This window comes from Spermophilus citellus, assembly GCF_964194105.1.
Source record: "Spermophilus citellus genome assembly, chromosome: 17".
NCBI lineage: Eukaryota > Metazoa > Chordata > Mammalia > Rodentia > Sciuridae > Spermophilus > Spermophilus citellus.
In genome coordinates, this window is record NC_138199.1 from 49,557,450 (window position 1) to 49,578,726 (window position 21,277).

A 21,277-nucleotide genomic window follows, 5' to 3' on the forward strand; every position below is an offset into this window, starting at 1 on the left:
TGGGATTGAACTCAGGGGCTCTTAACCACTGAGCCACATCCCCAGCCCTTTTTAATATTTTATTTAGAGACAGAGGTCTTGCTGAGTCACTTAAGGCCTTAATAAGTTGCTGAGGCTGGCTTTGAACTTGCAATCCTCCTGCCTCAGCCTCTGGAGCTGCTGGGATTACAGGTGTGTGCCATCACGCCTGGCTCAAGAGATACTTTGAAACTAAAATTTATAGGAATTCCTGGTGGATTAGATGTGAGGCACTAGAGTAATAGAGAAATCAGGAATGATGTCGGATTTTTTAAAAATATTTTTTAGTTGTAGATGGACACAATATCTTAATTTTATTTATTTATTTATTTATTTTATGTGGTGCTGAGGATGGAACCCAGTGCCTCACCCACATTAGGTAAGCACTCTATCTCTGAGCTACAACCCCAGATTTTAGACGGGCAGCAGAGTGATCTGACTTCAGTTTTAGTCAGATTGTCCTGGTTACTAAGTGAAGGATGGATTAAAGTATAAAAAAAGGATTAGGGAGACTAGTTAGGACCCTTTTTCTATGAGCAGCTAGAATTTGAATGGGACAAGAAAGATGGAAAGAAGTGGCTAGATTCAAAAGATACTTTTTTTTGATATTGGGATTGAACTTAATGAACTTAAGATTTTTTAATGAATGGAAAGAGAATCAGGTTTGCTCCACTTGGCCTACCCCATCCCTATTATACCCCCACTTCCTTGGAACCTCTGAGAAACTCTTCAGAAGCTCAGAGTTTGAGATACCAGCCTCATTTGAAAGTCAGTGGGTTGGAGAATCTCTAAGGTCCCTTCTAGTCCTAAAATTCTTTTATTCTGAACTGAGAAGTCTGTGAATAGGGACAATAGTTCTATTTCTTTTGACTCATCCTGTAGTATCCTGATGGAGCTCTGTACCCAGGGAGCATTCAGTAAGTGCTAGTTGACTTTTCACTTTGGCAGACATCTTCCATAATTGAATTTTAGATTAAATTCCTTTTTAAAAATAGGATTCTAACATAGAGTAAACTTTCAATTGAAATCAATTCACCCTGATAGAGTAGAATCACGGCAAAGAAAATCTAAAATTGTAAAATCCAAGGTAATTCCTATTTGAGTGGAGGCAGAAAAAAATTTTGTTTTTTGCTAAACTAATTATCTACAATTAGGTAAATGTTATTTGGGGGCAAATGCCAATAGGTGGGGAATCAATCCCATTCCAAAAACAACTACTGAAAATAATTCACAACAGTGAATACAATCTCTTCTTGATAAGATATTCTTTTTTGAAAACAAATATTAACCTTCTAAAACTTATTTTGAAGTATGACTTCAGATAATTTTTAGACCAGTTTTAAAGGTGAATGAGATGGAGATGGAGTTGCATTGCCAGTCCAAGACAACAATCAAAAGCTAGGATTTAAACTTGCCATTTCTTGTGCTCTCCTGCTCTGCTGCTTTGCCTGCAGCTCCATCCTTCAGCGATGGTGTTTGGCAGCATTTCCCCAGGTCAAAAAATCAGAACATCAATGTCTGTAAGCACATTGATCAAATCTTTGGGTAAGTACATTTCAAACCTTTTGTTTTATTAAAGAGAAAAATAAAATGACAGAATGCTTTTTATATGCCAGATTCTTTTGAATAAATGTGTCATTAAATGCTGTTTACTGCCTGATGATAAATGGCCCATTTTACTGATTAGATAAGGGGATTGGTGGTCCAGAATCTGACCCACTTTCTGTTTGGAACAAATCCCTGCTGTAGATAGCATCAATGAGAAGGAAGGCTGAATATCACACTGTGGACACCACCATGGATACCATAGAAGTGAACCTTTCCCTGAAATGGACAGAATCCAGGATTAGCCAACAGGGTGCTGCTGCATATGAGGCACAAAGATGGAGAAAAGAGTAGATATCCTTTGAAGCAGTGGTGATGTGTCTGATGGTGGCACTTTGTGGCAGTGCCCAACAGTTGGACCTCTCCTGTCCAGCTAGGAAAAGGTTGTTTTTCTTCCTCTACAAACCCTTTGCTCACAGCTGAATTTCCAAGCCTGTTCCTTTAACTCCTGTCAATCTTGGGAGTCAGCAGTTCAGTATTTCTTTGGTAAATTCCAGTTCTGTTTGATGTAACCAGAGTTGGTGCAGTTCTTGCAACCAGGATCCCTGACTGATGCATGAGGAAATTGGCTCCAAGGTTGAAGAGCTTGCTCATTCAGGAATCATAGCAAGAGAAAGTATTCTGACTGAGAAGTCTTCTGTTTTCCTTGACTCCAGCTTCCCTGGAGAATTCTAAAGAAAGCACAGAGAGGGCTGGGGCTGCAGCTCAGCAGTAGCACGTGCAAGGCCCTGGGTTGGATCCTTACCACCATATAAAAATAAATAAATAAATAAATAGAAAAAAGAAAAAAGGTATTGTGAAAAAAATTCTTAAAAAATAGCACAGAGACAAGGAATTAGCATGGTGTACAGCAGGAATTGAATACCAGTAAGTTTATGAACATTTACCCCTAAAATCCACATACAATGACACATCCATAAATAAGTGGGTCTCCTCTATGCCAGGGACCATGCTGTTTTCAAATATTATTTTAGTTCATCCTCACGCCAAGGTGATAAGGTGGGAATTGTTTCCATTGTTTCAGTGGAAAAACTAAGTCCCGAAGAAGTTTGTCCAAGTTTACATTACAGTGGTAGTGCTGGGATGAACTTGACTCTCCAGAGAAGAAAACTGTTCATTAATTAATCCACAGCTCCACTATGAAATTTAATCAATCAATAAGAACTTATCCACTGCCAATTTTCTATTAACCCCACTGTGGCCCTCACATAGCTTCATCGGTGTATTCTTGTTCTTTCTTTTTGTGTGGTCTTATATCTGTCCCTGGGTGTGTCATTTGACTTTTTTCCTTTAGGCCGGGTGTCTGGACTATATCCCTACTGAGGTCTTCCTTCCTGTATATCCAACTCCAAAGTCCACCATAGCAGTCACTGGAGCAGGCACCAATTGAAAGTTGGCCATTGACTGGTCAAGGAAGAACAGTACAGACAGAAAGACTTATCTTCCTAAAGAGCTTACAACCAAAATCGGAGTTTGTACTTATCTTCTGTGCTGTTCTGTTTGCCTCTTCCTCCCCTATAGCTCCCAGAAGAACCATGCCTTAACTTACTAGACTGTAAAATGGAGCAAAAGATCCTTGTTGGCAGAATAAATAAATACCAGACATTTCAGGGTCTTTGGGGACAGATCCCTTGCCCAGACCTGGCTCATGACAGGCCAATGAACACTTCGTTGTTTGTGTTTTGGATTAAGAAAATGAGTTCTGCATATTTCCTACCATCACAAGAAGCAGTGAATTGAATTGGTGCCATTGTAAGCTTGATTGTTGTTGCATAGATAAAAGCCTCATTAAGTCCCTCATGAGGAGAAAAGAATTTTATTTTGAGGAAAGAGGAGCAAGGAGGGCTTCTTGCTTATTGTGGTTACAACAACAAAACATTAAATTGAGGAAATAATTAAATAACTGCACTTTTTTTACCCTCGTCAAGAGACTTTAATTAGTGCTGCATTTTCAATAAATCCGTATCTGTACGTGGTGCCGATTCTTTCCTGGATAAGGAAAAGATAATAATGAGAATCCTATTTTTTCAGCCCACACTAAAGGGATGCCTGGTATATTTAATCATGCTGTAGAAATCCTGGCAGCTTTCTCTGAGCCCGGCCTCTGCTCTAATTACATTTCTAGATTTTAGTAAATTGAAAGGGAAAATGTAGGAACAAAATAATTAAAACCGAAGAGGAAGTGCATATTAAAAAGGAGAAGCTGTTTAAAATTCTTCCACATAGTGCTTCCAAGGACATCTACAATCGTTTAATCAGCTCCACACCAAATCAAAGTCCTTTGTACAGAGGCTGGTAGGATCATATCTCAGGTGGGTGGTACAGTCCCTACAGTAGAATGGGAGCCTCATGGCATGGAGCTACAGATGGGGATAAGGACCTCTTCCAGATGGGGATAGGAGCCATAGATGTGAATAGTGTTCTTCCATATCACTGGGGATTCAGGCCCAGCCTGGATAAGCTGCTGGCATGAACTCACTTGTCCTGAGGAGCTCCTCCCAGATCCTGGGCAGAGCCTGACTAGGCTGCAGGGATTAGTTTCAATTGTGAGAAAGCTAAAGCAGGTTGTCAGTGTTTTAATTTTACCTCTTTCTGCATTGATACCCACCACCATGCTCCTTTCTCCAAGGACTACCCTTTTCTTTCTTCCCTGCCTCCCTGTGATCTCTGGTTAAGAGTATAGGTAACTGAACAGTCTCAGTGACATGAGAAGCCAATTGTAACTGGTTATTACTGAGTTACCTCTGGGCCTTTCTGAATTTTCACAGGGACCAAAAACTTTGCTGGCTTTAGCTAGAGGAATGAATGAATGTTTGTTGATAATGATAAATGAAATCTTAAAAAAATTAATAAGATTAGTGTAATCTAATTGAAAAGTTTCAAGTGTCAGCCCAATACACATGAACAAAAGCTCTCTTTGTTTTGAAGTGGAGCAGCACACTAACCACATCATTGTAGAATTTGAGATCTCCATCTTTTGGATCATTTTGGCTGAAATAAGGTTTGTGTAAGCTCTAGGAGTTTGGAGTATTTTGTCCATGATTCCTAGGAAGTTTTAAGATGTGGGATTACTGGGTCTACTTTTGCAGCTAAAAGTAAAAGACAGCCTGGCACTATTAGAGGTTTCTCTCCAAACCCCTGTGGCTTTGCTCCTGGGCTGCCAGCCTTCCCTGCTGAACAGGCTCACCAGCCAACTGATGCCAGCACGCATGTGGCAGGAGACAGCAAGCACTGTCTCCTGGAGACTCTCCCATAGGCCTGAGAGGCAGCAGGACTCCTAGAAGTTGTTCCCCAGACAGGGCCCACACTGTTACCCAATGACCCACAGGTTGATCTCTTTCATCCTATGCTCTGGGAGTGTGTGTGTGTGTGTGTGTGTGTGTGTGTGTGTGTGTTATGATACTATCTCAGTACAGAAGAGGCAATGCAGGATTATTTGGTTTGATTCAGTAAGAATAATTTTTTAAGATTTAAGCTAAGGAAAAGAATCATAGCAATAAAATATATCCCATTACTGACATTATTACTCCCATACAGAGATTATTTTCCCCCCTTGCAGGGCCAAGATGCTGTGAGACTTTCTTTTACTCAACCCAGGAATTAGTGATGGTCCTTGGGAGCTAAAATGTGAGGCAAACTGGGGATCCAGGTGTCCAAGACCACAAATGTCAACTGAATCAACTTCCTTTCAGTTAGTTAGGCCACCTACATACCCTGCCTTCCCCAGAAAGAATGGTCCTTCTTGGTTTTGTTTCGGAAATGCTAAATTTTAAAAGATATTTTTAGAAGTCTCTATCATTGAGATAAAGTCCAAAAAATATTTTACTGAGTTGGTTTAAAAAAAAAAATGAGTGAATACATGTAAAAGTCATTGGTAGTCCATAAACTGCTTTCAAACATAGGTTTTCATTGTGAAATGCCTTTAATATCATATCGCCCACCCTGTCCCTCGACTTGGTGCTCTTCCATCGGGTCCTCGCACCTCCGCGCGGCCTCCTGCACCTTACACACGACCCCCTCCAAGTTCCCGCCTCTTTCTACTCAGGCCCCACCTTCTCCTTAAATTCCCAAGCCCTGGCGAGGCCCCGGGACGCATGCGCACCAGGGAAGGTAGGCGGAGTCTTGAGGAAGAGAGAGGAGGGGCAGGAGAGCCCAGGGAGGGGAGGGAGGAGAGGGAGAGGAGGAAGAGGAGGGGAGGGGAACAGAGGGGAGGAGGCCGCGCGGGGTGGGGCCCGGCGGGTACGCGCTCGCTGCGTCGACGTGCTGACGCCAGGACGCTCCGGCCGGTGTGTGTCGGTGTGTGTGTGTGTGTGTGTGTGTGTGTGTGAGTGTGGTGTGTGTGGTGTGTGTGTGTGTGTGTGTGTGTGAGTGTGCGCGCTCGGAGTGTGTGTATTTGTGTATCGGCGGTCCCGGATGTTGCGGACAGTATGAGGCGAGCGCAGGGGGACGGGGACCAGCAGCTGTCGCCGCCGCTCTCAGGTGAGTGGGGGGAGGAGTGTCGAGGGAGGGGGTTATCCTGCCGGGTGGGGGGGCGCCTCCCTTAAGACGTGACTAACCCCATTACTCCCCCCCACACATATTCTCTGCCCCATTTCCTACTCCTTGGTTACTTGGCCTATGAATACCAGAACCTAGTCAACCGTCTCTTCTCCCTATCCCAAGCATTCAGAAGACACAAACGCGCCCCCTGCCTTCAGCCCCCCCATCATTTCCCAGCCCCATCCCCCTTGCCAAATAGTGAGCTGTCGCCTGCGGCGAGATGGGTGATTGCGCATGCGCGAGTGTGAACGAGCTCCGGGTGCCTGTTCGCTGCCCTTGGGGCGCATGCGCATCACTGTGTTGCAGGGACCTACGGGATAAAGAGCCCCTTCACCACGCGCCCGCCTTCTTCCCAGGCAATGGGCTAGACTTGCTGCCCAATAGTGAGCCTGTTGCTACTATCTGAGAGGGAGAATTTAAATTATGTGAGTGGCTTAAGGACAAAGCACTATTCGCATCTGGTGTTGCCCTAGAGACTCCCAGACTACCACGCCGCCCACAGCCAATATGTCCCATGCTGACCCTTCCTTTGAAACTACCACTGCAACTTCTGGTTCTAAGATTACTTTTCCTCTACTCATGTTGTGTCTTTAGTATAAACTTTCCCTAAATTTAGGAGTAGATGTCCCAACCCATTTATTCTGGCGAGGGATTTTGATAGCTTTGCTAAAAGAAATGAAGGGGGAATTCCTTTTTAGTAAAATTCTTAATTACCCTCACAGAATTAGGTAAGGAAGGGCTGAAGAGCACGCACAAAAGCTTAGGTCACAAAAAGTAAATCAAGACTTAAGGATTCTCAGTTACCAGGGCTCCTACTTTGTGTGACCTGTTTGCCTCTTTTTTTTTTTTGTCAAAGATCTTCCTTAGAGCTTTTGTTTTAGCTGTACATTATTAATGCCCTATGACCATCACATGAAAACAAAGGCAGTCTGAAACACTTGATGAACAATAATTTGTCCAGTGAAGGTTTTAATTTTAAATAATGAGTAAGATGTTTTCTTTCTCATTGGAAAATCACAAAAACAATTTAAAATAAAGAATTTTAAGGTACAATAATGTTCCAGTGAATTAGGACCTGGGTTTCAATTGGCTTGTTATATTTGGTCCTTTAATTTGCTCCTGTGTTATGACTTTCTTGGATAGTTGGCTGCATCTTACCTCTGCCATCAGAAAGAAAAGATAAACTCTTTCTTAGCAGAAGACTTTGCTGAAGAGTGTTGAAATGAATAGCTAAATTGTGGGGGGAGCACAAAGGGGAAGGAAGGGACATTTTCTGTTTTTCAGTTATCCTGCCAAACTTGTCTCCTAAGTGGATAAATGGAAATGGAAAGTAAGCCTTTCTAGTCTTTTCCTTTAATATTCTTTTCTCAAAGTCTCCCCATTCTTAAATCTAGGATCTCATGTTTTGAGGCCTTAAAGTATGTATGTGTGTATAAGTATGTAATGTTATGTGTGTATTTTTTTTTCCACTTCCCCATTTAACCCTGGTCTTATGTGGTTCAGCTGACTTTTGTGTCATTTCCTGTTGCCATAATACTGTTGGAGCCAAGAGATGAAATAAGAGAAACTACAGGGATTTGGGGTACATATGTCATTCTATGTGCTGGGAAAGAGCTAGAGACTCACCTTTTTTCCCCTCATGCTGAGAAGTATATGTTATTGTGACAGCCCCACACTTAGGATCCGAGTAGTTGGTATCCATTTGGTACTTTGATGATTTCTCCTTTTGGAGCAATCTGTATAGTGACTAGTTTTGTAGTTGGAAATACTTAATGTCACCCATGATCCAGACTTGGATCAAGGTTCTGGCAAAATCTAGAAGTGAGGTAATAAATTCTATCTTCTCAGTAGGCTTCTGTCATCTGGGATGCTTTGTTCTTATCTGGAAACGTTTCATCTAGTGGAATTCATTGAAGCTTTGTTTAAATTTTTGATGGTACAAAGACATGAAATGCTTTTAGGATTAAGATAAGTATTGTTAAATAATTTGTATTGGTGTAGAGCCGTGTTTAAAAAAATCACTCTTTAAAACAAAATGGGTAATACATGTACATACATATGAAATAAAATTCAGAAAGTACACAAAGAGAATGAAAAGCTTTTTAGCACCATCCTCCTATCCATCTAGAGACCCTCCCCAAAGTCAGTATCTTGTTTATCCTTCCAGAGAGAGTCTATGCAGTTTACAAGTACATATGCCTGTACTTTGGTTGGTTGGTTGGTTGGTTTTTGTTTTACACAATGATAGATACTGTACCTGTTATTCTGAAATTTTCCTTTTCACTTAGTTTTGTCTTGGTGATCATTTCATACAGTATATGCAGTATCTCCTTGTTTTTGAAAGATGGCAGGTATTGCATTTTTATAGAGGTATTTCAGCCAATTCTTACTATTGGACATTTGTTTCTGGAGCTACAATTAATTCTTTATGTGTACTTGGATATCTGATTAAATTCCTAGAGAAGTGATAGATCAATGTGTGTGTGCATTTTTAACCTTAGATATTGCTAAATTGCTTTCTATAGAGGTTGTATGTGCAACAGTGCAAGTCTGCCTGTTTCCTTACCAGTACTGTGTTATCAAAATTTTTAATCTTTTGTGCATTCTTTATGATTTTAAAGTTAATTATGTAGCTTGTTACGCTTCATTACACAAAGGAGTTGTGAACAAATACAGTCACTGTTTTTTTCTTTTTTAAAATTTTTTTAGTTGTAGATGGACACAATATTTTTATTAATTTGTTTGTTTATTTATTTATTTTATGTGGTGCTGAGGATCAAACCCAGGGCCTCATGTGTGCAAGGCAAGTGCTATACCACTGAGCTACAACACCAGCCCACAGTCACTGTTGTAAAGATCAAGGATGGTAGAAGAAATTGTGCAACTGAAAAATAATGCATATAAGGCATATAAGACCTATATTCTAATTTCTTCTCTTAACTCTTAGATGCTAGTTTCTTTTTTATTATTTTTTATTCTAATTTGTTATATGTGATAGCACAATGCATTACAATTCATATTACACATATAGAGCACAATTTATCATATGTCTAGTTGTGTACAGATGCTAGTTTCTTTATGTGAAACTCTTAAACCTGTAAGTGATGTTTTGTGATATCCTTTTGATAGCTGTGATGTGAGATTGATTATCCAAATGAATTGCTGTTCTCTTGAAGAACCAGTTAGTTAAGGTGCTGTACTGAGTGCCTACTGTTGGTATTTGCACTTTTAAAAGTCTGCTGATTACAGATTACTTCAGTATACGCCATGAAGAAATAGAAAAGAATGAAAAGATGTCTGTGTTTGGAACTTATAGTCTTACTAGGAAACCAGATCTACTGAATATATGAAATATAAGAGGACAGTTAGACAATAGATGTGAATAGGATTATATTGGACTTTGTGCTGAAACAATCTTGCAAGGAAGTGATCAAAGGTATAGGAGAATTTGCTCAGGAGGACTTCTTGGAAGAAGTGCATTTTGAACCTTTTTACCCTTTTTTCTTTTGTAAATAACTGTTTAAGTAAAAATTAAATATACAGAAAAATGGAAAGAATAGTATAGATAACGTCTTTATGCCCATCACTTTGATTTAGCTGTTGTTCACATTTCTGCTATACTTGCTTTATCTATCTATATATATACATATGTGTTTAGATACATAATATGTACATTTTTTTTAAAGAGAGAGTGAGAGGAGAGAGAGAGAGAGAGAGAGAATTTTTTTTTTAATATTTATTTTTTAGTTCTCGGCGGACACAACATCTTTGTTGGTATGTGGTGCGGAGGATCGAACCCGGGTCGCACGCATGCCAGGCGAGCGCACTACCGCTTGAGCCACATCTCCAGCCAATATGTACATTTTTGTACTGCAGATATCATGACACTTTACCCTTAAATACTTTAGATGTATCTCCTTGAAATACATTGTTCTATTTAATTGTCCTTACAGTACTTGTTACAGTTCAGGCAGTTAATAGTAATGCTGATATTCAGTTTCTTTCAGATTTTCCCAGTTGCCTTGAACATGACACTTTTTTTTTTTAGCTGTTTATTTATTTTCTTTCAAACATGTCTCTCTAGTCTTAAAAATACAGAAAAGTTTAGAAACCACACAACATGGGTTTTTTTGTTGTTGTCTTTAAGAAACAAGATCATTTATGTTGTAGCATATACCTCTTCTGGAATTTTCCAGTTGTTTCCTAACTATTTAATTTCTTTATCCCTGTATTACCTATAAACGGGTATTAAGTCTAAAGGCTTGATTACATTATCATTGAACATTTTTGGTAAAAAATACTTCTCAGATGTTGTTCTGTTCCTCATGGCATCATATTAGGAAAAACATTAATGTCATAGCCCTGTAATGAATAATATTAAGTTTGATCATTTGTGTTTCAGGTGATAAATAACAGATCTCTTCATGGTAAAGATGTTTTTCACTTTGTAATTAGCAAGTAATCTGTAGAGAGGTGCCCCTCTGGCACCATACTGTTAATACTTCTCCTGCATTCTTTAAGAGGATGGTCCTTGCCTGAATCAGTTAATTCACTGGTTGTTACAAAATGGTGATATCTAATTGTACTAGACCTTTTTACATTGGTTTTAGATTGGTTTTCAGTCTTCAATGAAGATTTTTCTCATCACTTTGGAATAAATTATAATTTCTACTAAAAAGAGGATTTCTTAATTCTTTCAATGCTTTTCTAAGAAGGGAGATGGTCAGCTTTAATGGTGGTAAATGAATTTTCCTTTTCTCTCTTTTAGTATCATCATGAACTCATGGCTTTTAATTTATTGTGTTCTACCAACAATTACAATCTTTGTGATGCACAAGATGTTCCATATTTGGCCTGTGGGAGCCCTTTCAGCTCAGTGTGTGAGTGCTTCCTTGCTTTCTGGCATAAGTTGTTCCTGGCTCACTTTGTATTTTTCCTGTCCCAGATGTGAAACCCTCACTCTACCTTTATATATCTTCCCTTTCAATAAATTAGGTTTTTCATCTCCCTTATGGAGCTTCTGGAACCAAATTCTCAAAACTGAAGGTGCCTTTATTTAACCCGGTGGACTTAGTGTTTTACTTCTGTGCCACTGGCATTGATGGATTCTAGATTTTAGAACTCACAGCTTCTTTGTCTTAAATATTGAATATTCTTTTCCACCCCCTGTACTGGAGATTGAACCCAGGGCCATTCTACCATTGAGCTACATCTCCAGCCTTTTTATTTTTACTTCTTTATTTTGAGACAGGTTCTGAGTTTCTGAGGCTAGTCTGGAACTTGTGATTTTCTCGCCTTAGCCTTTCAGGTAGCAGGGATTAGAAACATGTGCCACCAGGCTCTGCTCTCTTAAATATTCTTTGTAAAAGACAGCTAGTGTCTCTGAAGATAGTGGTGCTTTCCACCCCACCTAAAAGTTTAGCTAGAAAGGACATGGGGATTTTTTTTTTTTCCTCATGAGAAACCTTGCTTTTTTCTGAGATGAAAAGTACACAGAATGAAAGAGACTGAAATTTGTATTTATAAGTTTTGTTGGGGGTGTGGCATTTTCATTGTTGTATAAAAACATCTTCGTATGTATATGCATGCATGTTTTTCTTCTGTTTTCTTCATTTACATGAATTTCTTACATGGTTGAAGTATTATGTAAGATTATGCTGTAATAACACATTTTTTTCCATTATCATTAGATTTTCATCATAAAAAAGGAGTAAGACAAATTGTTCTTAATTAGGGAATAACTTCAGCTATTCGTGAACCCTGATATCCAATTGTCCTAACTCGGGGTCTGGAACAATGCTGAATCCTGTGAATTTCTTTTGTGTACTGTAGACTCAGGAGAAATGTCAGTGCATCTGCAGTGTTTTCTGAAATTCACCATGCTAATGAAGATTAATACAAATGAAAGAACAGAACTGCATTCTGAAGCTGGTTTCAGGGGCTAGACTAATTCTAGCCTTAGTTAAAAAAAAAAAAAAAAAAAAAAAGAGTCTTATTAAATTTTTCCCATGTATAGTGGTATTTTGAGTTTTGTCTTACTGATTTCAAGTTACTCAAAGTCAGATAATAACAGTATTCTGATACTTATCTGAAATTCATTTCTCAATTTCTATTTTACTCTCTTGTCATATTTACAAGATTATTTGTCTTCAACCTGGTTTCATAACATTACTGGCTCCATATTAATTCTGGTTGTGTATTCAGAGAAGCACACCTGTTTCTTGTATTTATAAGGCATGGCTATGCTGACACATTTAATAGTAAGATCTAGTAGCTTCTTTCCCCCCAACCCTCACTCAGTGCCAGGAATTGAACCCAGGGCCTCTTGCATGAAAGGCAAATACTGTATCACTAAGCCACATTTTCAGCCCTTTTTTTACTTTTGTTTTTTTAATCCCTCCATATCAGGAAAAAAAAATCCTTACAGACTCTTTAGGGAATGTAGAGGCTGTCATTCATAAAATTACTGTCAGGATTGGCAAGGAGTTGCCCAAGTGCTCTGTATGGCAGAGCTGGTCAAGGCAGCGTTGGGAGACCTGGGTACAGACCTTAGAGTGGGTATAACCAATGTGATCCTGCAATCTGTACATGTGGTAAAAATAAGAATTCATACCCCACTTGAATCAAATGTATGAAATATGATATGTCAAGATCATTGTAATGTTTTGAGCAACCAATAAAAAAAATAGAGTGGGAATTAAATATTCAAACAATAACTCTTGTTTGGCTAGGAAGACCTTTGCTCTTGGATGTTTCTTGCTACGAAGCTGTTGGCATAAATCTTCATGCTGTGGCGCCATTTACATCAGAGAAGGGCCTGCAGTAGTTTTCTAAAGCCTCTGGTTTCTCCTGTCTGCCTGTTTATTTATTTGTAAGGGGAAAAATGTGTGTGTAATCATTTTCTCCTTAAATTGAGATTTATATAATCCTTTACTTGATATTTAGAAATAGGTAAGCCACATAAAGCTTGCTGTAAATAGAAATGATCTTTTTAGTGTAGAACATCATTTGTGCTGTCTTAATTTTTAAAATATAAAATGTGTTAAACAGTGGCACATGCCTGTAATCCCAATGACTCCAGAGGCTGAGGCAGGAGGATCTCGAGTTCAAAGCCAGCCTCAGTAAAAGTGAGGCACTAAGCAACTCAGTGAGACCCTGTCTCTAAATAAAATACAGAAAAGGGCTTAGAATGTGGCTCAGTGGTCCAGTGCCCCTGAGTTCAATCCCTAGTACTTTCCCCCACCAAAAAAAAGTAACACATCCTGAGGCATGATGTGCTGGGGAGTGACAGTGCCCAAATTATATTGTTATATTGTGTGCATGTATGAATATGTAACAACAAATCCCATCATGATGTACAACCATAATTCGCAAATAAAAAATGTGGGAAAAATAAATTAATTAGGGCTGGGGGTTGTGGCTCAGCGGTAGAGCTCTCGCCTAACACATGTGAGGCCCTAGGTTCGATCCTCAGCACCATATATAAAAAAAAGATATTTTAAAAATTAATTAAAGTGCTGTGAAGGAATAGAAAAAATATGTATTAAATATTAAAAAAAACTTAACACTTTTCTGAATTTGGTTTTTATCAAATTCTAGCTTTGCTACAATTCAGTGTGCACCCTGTAATTCTGTATATCATTCTTTAATATTTGTGTTTAATATGGTTTTTGAGATTTACTTGGTTTATGTATAACTGGAGTTCATTTTAATTGCTGTATGGTATTTTACTGTATGAATGTATTGTGTTAACCATTTATCCATTTCCTGCTAGTAAACATTTTAAGATATTTCTTATTTTTTGTTATTATGCACAATAATAAACATTTTTATTATATTTCCAACATAACCACTTTAAAGTGTACAATTCTGTAGTTAAAGTACATTCACAATGTTATTCAACAGTGTCTAGAACTTTTTCATCTTGTAATGCTGAAATGCTAAACAATATCCACCCCTCTACTTTCTATCTTTAGGAATTTGACCACTCTAGGTGCCACAGTAAGTGGGATCATACAGAATTTGTCTTTTTGGTGACTTTTTTCACTTAACATAATATTCTCAAAATTCATCTGTGTTGGGACAGGGTTGTGGCTCAGTGGTAGAGCGCTTGCCTAGCAAAAACTAAAAAATAAAATATTAAAATTCTCTCTCTCTCTCTCTCTCTCTCTCTTTAAAAAAAAAAAGACTAATCGATATCCCATTGTATTTGTACACCATATATTGTTTATTCATTCATCAGTTGGTAAACATTTGGTTATTTCCAGCTTTTGGCTATTGTGAGTAATACTACTGTGAACATGGATTTACAATATCTCCTCAAGACCCTCCTTTTAATTCTTTTGAGTATATACCCAGTCTTAAAATTTCTAGAATATATGATGATTCTATTTTTAATTTTAACTTTTTGATACTAGGAGTTGAACCCAGAGGTGTTTTATCACTGAGCTATATCCCCAGCCCTTTTATTTATTTTTAAATTTTGAGACAGGGTCTCACTAAGTTGCTTAGGGCCTAACATTGCTGAGGCTGACCTCAAACTTGCAATCCTCTTGTCTCAGACTCCCAAATTGCTGAGATCACAGGCACGTGGCACTGGCTTATTGTAATTTTTTAAAAAATATTAGTTTTAGGTGGACACAATATTTTATTTTTATGTGGTGCTGAGAATCAAACCCAGTGCCTCACGCATGCTAGGTGAGCGCACTACCACTTGAGCCACATCCCCAGCCCTTATTTGTAATTTTTAAGGGAAACTCCGAGGGGCTCAGGATATAGCTCAGTTGGTAGAGTGCTTGCCTTGCATGCACAAGGCCCTGGGTTCAACCCCAGCACCACCAAAAAAAAAAAAAAAAAAAAAAAAAAAAAATTTGGGCTGGGGATGTGGCTCAAGCGGTAGTGCGCTCGCCTGGCATGCGTGCGGGCCAGAGTTCGATCCTCGGCACTACATACAAAGATGTTGTGTCTGCCGAAAACTAGAAATAAATATTAAAAATTCTCTTTCTCTAAAAAAAAAGGAAACTCCGCACTATCTTCCACAGTAGTTGCCCCATTTTACTTTCCCTCCCTCCAACAGTGCACAAGTTTCAAGTTCCGTACATCCTCACTAACATTTTTTTTTGTTGCTTTTTAGTAGCAATCCTAATGGGTGTGTTTTAATTTGTTTTAAGTTTGTCTTTATTATTAAAGTTGAGTTTTAAGTTTTAGCATGATTTCTTTTTATGGCTTTTTAAAATGTTTTCTTTTTATGGCTTGTGTTTTTTGTGTCTTGATGAAGGAATACTCCATTCTACTGAGGTAACATTTTCTTCTAAAAAGTTTTAGATGGGCTGGGGATATAGCTCAGTTGGTAGAGTGCTTGCCTTGCGTGCACAAGGCCCTGGGTTCAATCCCCAGCACTACCAAAAAAATAAAAAAAAATTAGTTTTGCTTTTCACATTTTAACCCCTAATCTACCTGGAATTAATTAATTAATTAATTTTTAAAAAGACTTTTTAGTTGTCAATGAACCTTTATTTTATTTATTTATGTGCAGTGCTGAGAATTGAACCCAGTGCCTCCCACATGCTAGGCAAGCACTGTATCACAGAGCCACAACCCCAGCCCCCTGAAATTAATTTTGATGTTCAGTGTGAAGTAGGAATCAAAACTTTTTTTTCCCCCTCTAATGTTAACCCTGAAGTATGGTTCTAAATTTCTTTTCTTTTTATTTTTCATAAGGATAATCCAGTGACCCAGCATCATGTATTTGGTAGTCTATCTGCTTCGTTCTACTTTGTAATGCCACTTATATGTTTCCATACATAAAAGCGCTTGCATGTGTTTTGCCTCTATTCTGTACCATTAGTCTGTTTGCTTTATTGTGCTGGGTGCTGCCTTAATTATCAGAATTTTATAATAATTGTTCTTATTTGGTAGAGCAAAACTCAGTACCTTTTGTTTTTCTGTTTATCAAGCTCCCTAAAAAACTTTGTCAGATTGGTACATTTTAATGAAGCCATTTGCTATCTAAATATATTCACATAAAAAAAAAATAGGCTTGCCTTATCTAATTAGCAACTGATTATTCTGAATGAGCCTACAGTTTCCACTCAATTTTTAATTTTGTTGGAGTGATTTTCATTTTTATTTAGGAATATGATTCTTCAAATGGAAGATACCAAATAAAACAGTTTGGTATTGAGGTTTATGATGTTAAAGCTTTCTTGATCTTAAGAAAATGGAACCTATTTAAACTAGCTCATATAAAAAGATTTATCAAAAGGAAATAATAATTGTAGAATGCAAGGCAAAGTTGACCAACCAGATTTTCAAAAGAGCTGGAACGAAAAACAGTTCCATAGACTTCAGCAATAAGAGCTGATGGAGTCTTGTTCTCTGCTATAAATAAACTTTAGTTTCTATGAGACTTTATTCAGATTCTTGAGGGAGATCTAATTTGGTCAATCTAAGACTTGATTTCCTCCAGGTTCACCCCAGTTGTGGAAGGAGAGAGGTAGATTTGGTACATACAGCAATTTGGGGGTTGGCTAGACTCAGAGACAGATTTTCTTGAAGCAGGGATCTCAAACATTATTGGTCATAGGACTGTTTACACTCTTAAAAATTGAGTACACTAAGCTGGGTGTGGCAGCATATGCCTGTAATCCTAGTAACTTTGGGTGTGAAGGCAGGAGGATTAACAAGTTCAAGACCACAAGACCAGCCCCTGTCTAAAAATAAAAAGGACTGGGGTTGTAGCTCAGTGGTAACATGCCCTTCAGTTCAACCCCAAGTATCAAAAAACAAGAGCTTTTGTTTGGGTTATATCTGTTGATTTTTATCAAAGGAGAAATTGAGATGGAAAACATTTACAGAATATTTATTATTTAAAAATAACAATAAACCCATCTCATTAATGTAATATTCTTATGAAAAATAACTTCAAAAAATGAGTGAAAAGGGTGGTGGCACTTTTTCATTTTTGCAAATCTCTTAAATATCCAGCTTAATGGAATACCACTCAATTCTCATATCTGCTTTTAGATTCAATCTGATGTGATAGGTGGTTTTTATTGAGGTATTTAAAGAAATATGACTTCAAAGGATATGTAAAAAGTATATGAAGAAAATATGGCCTCAAAGTATAGTTGAAAAAGGGAGAAGTTTTTTTTTTGTTTGTTTGTTTGTTAGCATTTTCAGACAGTTGTGTACATTCTCTGATACCATACCAAAACTTGACAAGTGTTTCTTATAAGTTAAGTTACATTGTAGAATCTGAAATTGTATCATGTTATTGTTAAATTCAAATTCATTAGTCTTGTGTTGTGTTTGAATGCATTATTTATTTAATTTTTTCAGGAATGGGATCTCACTATGTTGCCCAGGCCAGCCCCAAACTGCTGAGCTCAAGTAAACCTCCTGCCTCAGCCTCTTGAGTAGCAGGGACTACAAGTTCATGGCTAAATGGATCTTTTACCCATACATGATTTTATAATAGTAGGCATTGATCATTTAGGAAATTTAGGAGTTAAGCAGATCTTCCATATGTTTAAACATTTCACAATGCAATATTATTTATTTATTTGTGTTATTTAATTTTATTTACTTTTATATGGTGCTAAGGATTGAACCCAGTGCCTCACACATGGTAGACAAGTGTTCTGCCACTGAGCTACAGCCCCAGCCCCACAATGCAGTATTTTAAAAGCTCACATTAGTTAATATTACCATTCCATTTCATGAGAAAAGTTTGCTAGTATTGGGAAGATGTCAGGCAACTGTAAGTTTTCTAAAATTGTAAATTTTTTCATTAAGGCTCTGGTTTTATCATTGGCAACAAATACTGTCAGTTGTTTTCCTTTATGTGGCAGACTCCATTTTCAAGAAAATGTCTGCTAAATATTCTTGTCTGAATAACCAGTTTGTTCTTTGTTCCAAGAAAAAGTAGTTTTCCATAGAAAAAGTGACCAATTGAGCTGACAACCCAGTCTTAAGTGCTTTTTTGAAATTATTGTGCTTGAGTGTCCTGTGAAGTGCTTTCTTTCATTACACAGAATATTTAATAACCTATATTCAAAGGTTCAGATTTGATAAAATAATTTTTATTACTTCCATCAAGAAAAGTCCTAGCTGGGTGATGTGGTGCATGCCTGTAATCCCAGTGGCTTGGAAGGCTGAGGCAGGTGGATTGCAAATTCGAAGCCAGTTTTAGCAACTCCATGAGATTCCATCTCAAAATGGAAAATAAAAATGCCTGGGGATGTGGCTCAGTGGTTAAGTGCCTCTGATTTCAATCTGTGGTAGGAAAAACAAAACAAAACAAAAAGAAAGTGTTAGCACAATTGGCTTCCCACCCCCTATCACCTATGCATGGTGGTGATTCTAGTGCAGTTTGAACAATCAAAAAAAGGCAAGATTTTTTAGTATTACTATAAAATATTTTTGACTTAACAGACCTTTTAAAGGGGAATTTCAGGGATCTTTGGGGCATATTCTAAGAACTTATAGCCTTAGGAGAGGATGTGGTGGGGAGAAAAGGTCTGTACTTAGATATAACAAGCATTTCATAATGTAATTAAAAAAAATATTTATTTTTTAGTTGTAGTTGGACACAATACCTTTATTTTATTTATTTATTATTTTTATGTGGTGCTGAGGATGGAACCCAGGTCCTTGCATGTGCTAGGCGAGTGGTCTACCGTTGAGCCACAACCCCAGTCCCTCATAATGTAATTTTACTGACTTGCTAGTGAAATCACTTAGCACGCTTAATATGTCAAAATGAATGGAATATTTTAAAAGAGCATAAAAATCTTGAAATGTCAAATTGAATAGAAATGCATCCCTAGGAATTAATGTTTTCAAACACCAGAGTTTTAAGATTTTCAACCAGGTAGTCTTTCAAGTCTATAATAATATTAGAATAAACTGTCTTAATAAACATAAAATTTGTGTTATGTAGTAGTGCATAGAGTTTAACATTTTCCTATCGGCCTCTTTCTTCCTTCCTTCCCCCTCCCACCCCTTTCTCTCTGACAGGGTCTTATTATGTTGCCCAGGTTGCTCTTGAACTCCGAGCTCACAGGATCCTCCTATCTCAGCCTTCCAAGTAGCTGGGACATAGAGGAACATGCCACCACACCTGACAATTTTATATATATATATTTTAATATTTATTTTTTAGTTGTAGTTGAACACAATACCTTTATTTATTTTATTTTTATGTGGTGCTGAGAATTGAACCCAGAGCCCTCTACTTGCTAGTCAAGCGCTCTACCGCTGAGCCACAACCCCAACCCCTTAAGTATATTTTTTTTTTAATTGCATTTGAGAAAAATTTCTCTAAAAATTGTGTTTAGGAAAGTAATACCTTTTCAGAAAACACATAAAAGAAGAAAAGTCCTGAAAGGAAAGGCTGGGAGTCCACCATACCAGCTTTATTATACCTTTTGGTCATTAAAGGGTCTTGCTAAAGAGAAACAGCCCCCACTTCCTTCCAACTATTTAAGTATGTTTTGTCATAGATAAGGGAGTAGTGTTGTTAACTGACTTCATTTCAGTGAATATCTATTAGTGACTAGGGAAAAGGTGTTAAAGAAGGTATGTTCTGAAACAGTGGAGCATTAAACCAGCATTATGTATTTGGTGTTTAGAAGAAGAAATCACTGAATTTAGAAAGCTGGGGTGAGAGGAAAGTCTCTGTGAAGGTTAATTTGCCCTGGGTTTTGAACAACAGGTATTTTGAAGGTTGGAATTTTGATTGGCAGAGATGGAGAAGGGAATTCAGGAAGAAGATATGTCATAAGCAAAAATGTGGAGGTAGGGAATTTCTGTTTGTTAGTAGAGGGTTTGTACTGGAAATCATGAGTGTAGTGTAGCTGAGGCAAAAGATATATGGGATGATGAGAGATAAGACTGAAAAGTAAATTGTCTGAGAACATGGAAGGTTTTCTACTATTGCCAGGTTTTCTACTATTGGGTTTAATGTGGTAAACCATGGGGGACATTGGAAATTTTTGAGTCGGGCATGGTGGTATATGCGTGTAATCCCAGGGACTTGGGAGGCTGAAGCAGGAGGATCTCAAGTTGGAGGCCAGCCTTGAAATTTAGCAAGACCCTGTCTCAAAATTAAAAGGTCTGGAGGTATAGCTTAGTGGTAAAGCTCCCCTGGGTTCGTGATAGCAGTGTACTTTCAGAAAAATTTTTTACTTCATTTATTTATTAATTATTGACTAGTTTTTGAATAGTTATTCTGTACCATGTAAGCATGAGCCAAGGTATATATAATGGCCACCTAAACAGAAAATTTCTACTCAGAATTTGCAGTTTAGGAGAGGAGTTTCAGCAAATAAACACAACTATAAATTATAAATGGTATGAAGGAATGGGATAAATTACTAATAGGATAATGGGGGGAGATTAAATTTAATTTGGGGAGCCAGAGAAAGCTTGCTGAGACATTAAATATTGAGTTTCTACTAGGTACCAGATGCTGTTCTGGGTCCTGGGAATATAGTTAAAGAACAAAGCAGACAAAATCCCTCTCTCATGGAGCTCATATTCAGGCAGCAAAGGATTCAATAAAGTATGTGGTATGTTAAAATGTGATCACAAGTCCCAAGAAGAGAAATTGATAGGAAATATTGGGTGGGAGTAGGAGTTGCATTGTTAGGTAGAATAGTGAAGGAAGGCCTTTCAAAATCACTACAAAGGTAATGTTTGAGTAAAGGTCTGTAGAAAGAGGAAGAGTGAACTAGCACTCTAGGTAGAGGCCTCAGTGAGGGCAAAAGCCATGAGGCATGTATAAGCCTGGCCTGTTCAAGGAACCAGCAAGTCCAGTATAGCTAGAGTTAAGTGAACAAGGGGAAAGTAGTAGATATTAAGTCAAAGAAGTTGACTCCTATATAACAGTGAAGTCCAAATCCTGTAGTGTTAGAATCACCTGTGGAGCTTAAAAACTCATACCTGGGCTGCACTCGTACCACTTAAACTAGAAACTGCTGGTGGGACTCAGGAGGTAAGAGATGGAGAGAAGTACATATATTTGAGAAGTATGTTAAAGATTAATTATAGATTGAATGTGGGGATTGAGGAAAAGAAAAGTGTCAAGAATGACTCCCAGGTTTCTGGCTCA

General features: G+C 37.9%; 1 protein-coding gene across 6 annotated transcripts in view; it reads left to right on the top strand.

Annotated features, from left to right (window-relative positions):
- The first annotated feature begins 5,812 nt into the window (after nt 1-5,812).
- Nucleotides 5,813-21,277, top strand: part of SPOP (speckle type BTB/POZ protein) — a 74,758-nt gene continuing 59,293 nt past the window's right edge. Inside the window, exons 1-3 of one of the 6 annotated variants that reach the window (XM_081270467.1) lie at nt 5,813-6,102; nt 10,931-11,042; nt 14,139-14,163. The gene's annotated coding sequence lies outside the window, so the exon portion shown is untranslated. The remainder of the gene's footprint in view (nt 6,103-10,930; nt 11,043-14,138; nt 14,164-21,277) is intronic. The other 5 variants (XM_081270465.1, XM_081270468.1, XM_081270466.1 and 2 more) reach the window with 5 other exon arrangements.